This window comes from Arvicola amphibius, chromosome 2 (genome assembly GCF_903992535.2).
Source record: "Arvicola amphibius chromosome 2, mArvAmp1.2, whole genome shotgun sequence".
In the NCBI taxonomy this organism is placed as follows: domain Eukaryota; kingdom Metazoa; phylum Chordata; class Mammalia; order Rodentia; family Cricetidae; genus Arvicola; species Arvicola amphibius.
Genome location: NC_052048.2, coordinates 106,212,515 through 106,219,084, shown reverse-complemented (window position 1 = coordinate 106,219,084; position 6,570 = coordinate 106,212,515). Strand labels below are relative to the sequence as shown.

The following is a 6,570-nucleotide window of genomic DNA, read 5'->3' as shown; positions in this document are numbered from 1 at the left end:
GCGTTGTAAAAGCCTTCCACAAATCGAGTAGGTGTAACAGACGTGAAAGGAGCCACACTACAGAGAAGCAGAAGACTTAAACAGGCAAACATTATGGAAAAACCTTTTTCTGGCATAGTCATCTGAACATAATTCACACTGGATAAAAAGCCTTATGTATGTAAACATTGTGGAAAATCATTCAACAACCCCAGTAGTTGTAACAGACTTGGAAGTAGTCACATTGCAGAGAAACCTTATTCATGTAGGCATTGTAAAAAATCCTTTACGAATTTCAGTTCTTGTAAGACTCATGAAACAAGTTCACATTAAAGAGAATTCTTATACATTAAAGCAGTGTGAAAAAGTGTTAACCTGTCCCCATCACCTGAACATTCATGAAAAGATTCACACAGGAGAAAAGTCTTGAGCATGTAAACATAGAAGAAAAGCCTTAAGTGACCTCAGTAGTCATAAGAGACATGAATGAAGTCACACTTTAGAGAAGCCCTATTCATGTAAGTATTGTGCAAAACCCTTCAACAATTTCTATTCATGTAAAGTTCATGAAAGATCATATTGAAGAGAAGTCCTGTGCATGTACTCATTGTAGAAAAGCATTTACCTGCTCCAGTCAGCTGAACATCTGGGAAAGGGTTCAAATTGGAGAGAAGGTTTTTGCATGTAAACATTACAGGAAAACTTTCAACACTTCAGCTTGTCCTGATTTGCATGAAAAACCATTACACTGGAGAAAAACGCTTTGTGTATAAAAGATGTGGAAACTGTTCATTCTGTTGACTTTAACCAGCATAAAATAGTTAACTTGATAGTAAAGCCTTATGCACTTAAGAATTATGGGAAAGCCTTCAGCTGCTCTTGTGATCATAACAGATCTGAAACTCTTCACACTAGTCAGTAGCCTAAAGCGTGTAAGCATTGTCAGAAAGCCCTTACTAGATTTACTTGGTATAAGAGTATAAACATTTATACTGGATAGAAACCTTTTTGTATGTAAACATATTATATAAACTATTTCTTTTTTCTTGTCATTTTAACAAGCATAGAGGTCTCACACATTGTCTGTAATATGGGAAAGTCTTCAGCACATCCAGTTTCTGTAACCCTTATGCACAGATTTACAATGGAAAGAATTCCAATGCATATATCCATTTGAGTATTGTTCAAAGCCACAGCAGTTCCTGTTGCCATGATGTTCTCAAGAATTCACTCTGGAGACAGACTTGACATGTATAACCATGTGGAAAATCTTTTAGCAACCACAGTTCCTACTATTCTCAATAACTTTCACTTGTGAGAACCATTGTGTATAGAATAAATGTGGGAAAATGTTCAAAGTGTTTAGAATGAATAAAACTTAAAAGTGTTTGTTCTTTATGGTAGTGCATTCCGGAATTTCTGTGTTTAACATCCCTGCTGAAGTCCGTAGTGATCTCACTGTGAAAAAAAGTACAGTGTGTAGAACAAAAACCAGTAATAACTCTGTAATGCCGTGTTGGTAAAATCGCTTCTATTGTGAGTAATGGAAGAAGAATGTGCTAGGAACATGAGATGCATCAGCTAGGCATGATTCTTCCCAATAAATGTGATTATCTGCATTGCCTCCCTGGATCTTACATGGTGGAAATAATGTATCAATTTCTAAAGCTGTCTTCTTATGAAGGGGCGTGGTTGATCGGCAGTTATGATTAACCAGACTAGCTTTAATATATGTGTGTGTGTGTGTGTGTGTGTGTGTGTGTGTGTGTGTGTGTATATACATATATATATATATATGTATATATATATATTTCAGCTTTAATAAAGGAAAGAAAAGGGAACTTACAAATCCAAGGTTCCAGCGAGGAGCGCAGGAAAGCAAAGTGCAGGTGGGCCGCAGGCCCGCAAGATTTTATAAGTAAATATTAGCCTAAGGGGGACATGTCTTACAAACAAGGTGATTGGCTAGGCTTCCCCTTCATTCTTAATGATCACATGTACATTTTCTAATGAACAGAGATAGAAAAAGAAAAAGGATGAGAGAGAGGAGTATGGAGTTTACTTTCTTTATGCCAAAAGCTTTGGAAAAAAATACTGCCCTTACCTCAGTTGCTGGCAATATACTGTCCAGACTGCATCAGTAGGATACAAATAAAAGCAACTGCCAAACTTTCCCAAGATATGACAGTCATTCAAAATGCCCTTCTTCACAAAATTTTCTGTCATATATACTAGCCTATAGGCCAAAGATGGATGCCCCAGCATTACAGAAGAACTTTGAATGATTGTCCAGGGAGCCCGATGTCCCTGGTGTTAGGCAACATTTCACCCTTCTGGGATCTTAACTTGAGTTAAAGAATAATAATTAGTATTAAAGTTTTCCTTATGGTAAAGTTGAATTAAATATAAAACTTTAGACTCACAGAGATAGATAATTGAATCCATTCTCTAATTTATCAAATGCAAATGGACTGGACATTATAAGTGTAATTCTTTCCTAATAACTGTTTTTGTTGTATATAACCTTGTTATGCTAAAGTTAAAACCTTCCTTTTTAATAAGACATAAAATGGGAGATGCTGTGGAATAGTCCTCCTGTACACTGTGATGATTTGTCACTCAGATTGGTTTAATAAAAACCTGATTGCCCAGTAGCCAGGTAGGCTATATAGGGAGAACAACAAAGCCAAGGACACTGGGAGGGAAGTTGGTGTCAGAGAGTCACCAGGAGATACATGTTGAAGGACAGGTAAAGCTATGAACCATATGGCAATACATAAATTAATAGGGTTGTAAGAGCTAGTTGTTTATAAACCTAAGGTATAAGACAAGAATTTAAAATTTATAAGTCCCTGTGGTTATTTGGGAGTGGAATTATGGGAAAGAAAAACTCTGTCTACATTATAATCATGATATATAATGCAGGTGTGAGTACAAAATTATGTACACACTTATAAATTTATACATATATGTATGTGTATACATATATGTGTATACACACACACTTATATAATGAAGTTATGCCACTTGGCTTGACACTTCTTAAAACCAAGAACCTCATATTAATAAAAAAAAAAACACCAGTACCAGGCATAAAAAAATCACATTTGAGTTGTCTGTGATAGTCTTTTTAATTTCCTAAGTAATTTATGGCAAATACTCTTTCTTTTGGTCATCTCTGTGAGGCTGAATGTGAGTAATATTACCCAAAACCATTGCACAATTTGAGTCCAGGATGAAACTGTTTAGCTTGATATAATACTAAACCACCATCATTTATTCTAACCTTCAGAGAAAGTTTCTCAGTGAGAGAAGCACTCTATAGCCCTCTTCAATTGTTAACTCTTTGTGGTTTGAATAAGAATGGCCCCCATAGGCTCCTGTATTGGAATGCTTGACTAACTGTCATGGTACTGTTGGGAAGAATTATAAGTGGCCTAGTTTGAGAGGGATAGTCACTGTGTTGGCCTCAATGTTTCTGTGCTGACACTTTTCTAAGTTAGCTCTTTCTGCCTTCCAAATTTCAGACCAGGCCTGCCTCCTTCCATGCTGCCTGCCACAATAATTATGTGCTCTAACTCGTGAAATCATGGGTGCCAAGAACTGTTTTCTTTCATAAGTTATTTTCATCATCATGTCTCTTTTCAGCTCTAAGAAATTATCTAAGAACCCTCTGAACCCAAACAGCCATGAACCTGGCAAGGGATCAAAAAGGTGAAGTAGTGTCATCCATGTCTTGTTGGTAACCAACTACTATATCATTAGATTTAAAGCCTGCCCAACAGGAGAGAAATAGGGCTTGGTACTAGATATTTAACCAGTGAATCAGGATAGTGAGATCGTGAATTTCAGAAAACCTGATTCAACCATCTTATTAGACCAGCATAATTTCTGGTCTTTTTTTACATTTTTTATTGATATTTATTGAGCTCTACATTTTTCTCTGCTCCCCTCCCTGCCTCTCCCCTCTCCTTCAAACCTCCTGCAAGGTTCCCATGCTTCCAATTTACTCAGGAGATCTTGTCTTTTTATACTTTCTACTTCTCATGTAGATTAGATCTATGAAAGTCTCTCTTAGTGTCTGCATTATTGTGTAAGTTCTCTGGGATTGTGGTTTGTAAGGTGGCTCTCTTTGCTTTATGTTTAAAAACCACATGTGATAATTTTCTTTCTGTGTCTGGGTAACCTCACTCAAAATAATGTTTTCTAGCTCCATTCATTTTCCTGCAAAATTCAAGCTGTCATTTTTTTCTGCTGTGTAGTACTCCATTGTGTAAATGTACCACATTTTTCTTATCCATTCTTCGATCGAGGGGCATTTAGGTTGTTGCCATGTTCTGGCTATGACAAACAAAGCTGCTATGAACATAGTTGAGCACAAGTCCTTGTGGCATGATTGAGCATCCTTTGGGTATATACCCCAAAGTGGTATTACTGGGTCTTGAGGAAGGTTGTTTCCTAATTTTCTGGGAAATCGCCACACTGACATTCAAAGGGGTTGTAACAGCTTGCATTCTTACCAGCAATGCAGAAGCGTTCCCTCTTCCCCACAACCTCTCCTGTATAAGTTGTCATCAGTGTTTTTGATTTTGGCCATTCTTACAGATGTAAGATGGAATCTTAGAGTTGTTTTGATTTGCATTTCTCTGATGACTAAGGATGTTGACCGTTTCCTTAAGTGTCTTTCAACCATTTTAGATTCCTCTGTTGAGAGTTCTCTGTTTAGGTCTGTACTCCACTTTTTTATTGGATTATGTGATCTTTTATGTCCAATTTCTTGACTCCTTTGCATATTTTGGAGATCAGCCCTCTGTCTGATGTGGGGTTAATGAACATCTTTTCCCATTCTGTAGGCTGTCATTTTGTCTTGTTGACCATGTCCTTTGCTTTACAGTAGCTTTTCAGTTTCAGGAGGTCCCATTTATTAATTGTTTCTCTCAGTGTCTGTGCTGCTGGGGTTCTATTTAGGAAGTGGTTCCCTGTGCCAACGCGTTCAAGTGTACTTCCCACTTTCTCTTCTATAATGTTCAGTGTGGCTGGCTTTATGTTGAGGTCTTTGATCCATTAGGACTTGGGTTTTGTGCATGGTGAAGATATGGGTCTATTTTCATTCTTCTACATGTTGATATCCAGTTATTCCAGTACCATTTGTTAAATATGCTTTCTTTTTTCCATTCGTTATTTTTTTCTTCTTTATCAAAGATCAGGTATTCGAAGTTGTGTGGATTGATATCTGGGACTTCTATTCAGTTCCATTGGTCCTCCTGTCTGTTCTTATGCCAATACCAGCTGTTTTCAGTACTGTAGCTCTGTAGTAGAGTATGAAGTCAGGGATTGTGATGCCTCCAGAAGTTCTTTTATTGTACAGGATTGTTTTGGTTATCCTGGGTTTTTTGCTCTTCCATATGAAGCTGAGTACCGTTCTTTCAAGGTCTACTCCCTTGAAGGTCCCAGATTCACGTCTGGATCCTCAGCAGTCTCTAGCTCTGGCTCACTTGCTCAGTGGTTACTCCCTTGTACCTGTTCTGGTTGAGATCATTGACTCTGGATCTGGTCAGTGACTCAATCCTGATCCACCCATGTCCTGTTACTGGGTTTGCTCCTGGCTTCTGCTCCTGGTGGAGCTTTTTCCCTCTCTGACCTAGGTAGCTGGTTTGGTCCCACTCCTAGAAAGCTGTTTTTTAAACAGGGCACTCTTTTTTAAATTTTTTTTCTTTTTTTAATTTTGGTTTTGTGAAACAGGGTTTCTCTGTAGCTTTTGAGCCTGTCCTGGAACTCATTCTTTAGATCAGGCTGGCCTCAAACTCAGAGATCCACCTGCCTCTGCCTCCCAAGTGCTGGTATTAAAGGCATGCACCTAATTTCTGAATTTTCTTTCTTTCCTTCTTTCTCTCCTTCCTTCTTTCCTTCTTTCCTTCCTTCCTTCCTTCCTTCCTTCCTTCCTTCCTTCCTTCCTTCCTTCCTTCCTTCCTGCCTTTCGCCTACAGCACCCGGTATTCCCAGGCAGTCTCCCATCCAAGTACTAACCAGGCCCAACCCTGCTTAGCTTCTGAGATCAGAGGAGATTGGGTGCGTTCAGGGTGCTATGGCCTTAGACCTAATTTCTGGATTTTAACATTTATCTCTATGCTCACAGAAAGATAGCCTATACCTTTAAATAATCTCTTTAGGGCACACAGACAATTCCAGTAACCCATATCTATTCATAATGTAGAGATTAACTGATAAGCAGGATCTCTGTTCCATTTAATACATGTATAAGACAATGCCTGTGTAGTGTGGCGAGCTGCAGGCAGGGCTGCTTTTCGTCCCGCCCAGTTCCCGCATGGTTAGCTTTACACCCGAAATAATAACACAAAAACTGTATTCTTTTAAACACTGCCTGGCCCATAAGTTTCAGCCTCTTACTCACATCTTGACTAACCCATGTCAAATAATCTGTATAACACCACGAGTGGTGTCTTACCAGGAAAGATTCAATATGTCTGACCTGGCGGCTGGCTTCATTGCATCTCTCTCCCTGAGGAGAGGCATGACAGTCTGCCTAACTTAGGAGAGGCGTGGCATCTGACTGAGCCATCTACCTCACTT

The 6,570-nt window shown here is 38.7% G+C and overlaps 1 pseudogene; it reads right to left on the bottom strand.

Annotated features, from left to right (window-relative positions):
- Nucleotides 1-5,957: 5,957 nt before the first annotated feature.
- LOC119808502 lies at nucleotides 5,958-6,076 on the bottom strand (annotated as a pseudogene).
- Nucleotides 6,077-6,570: the final 494 nt, after the last annotated feature.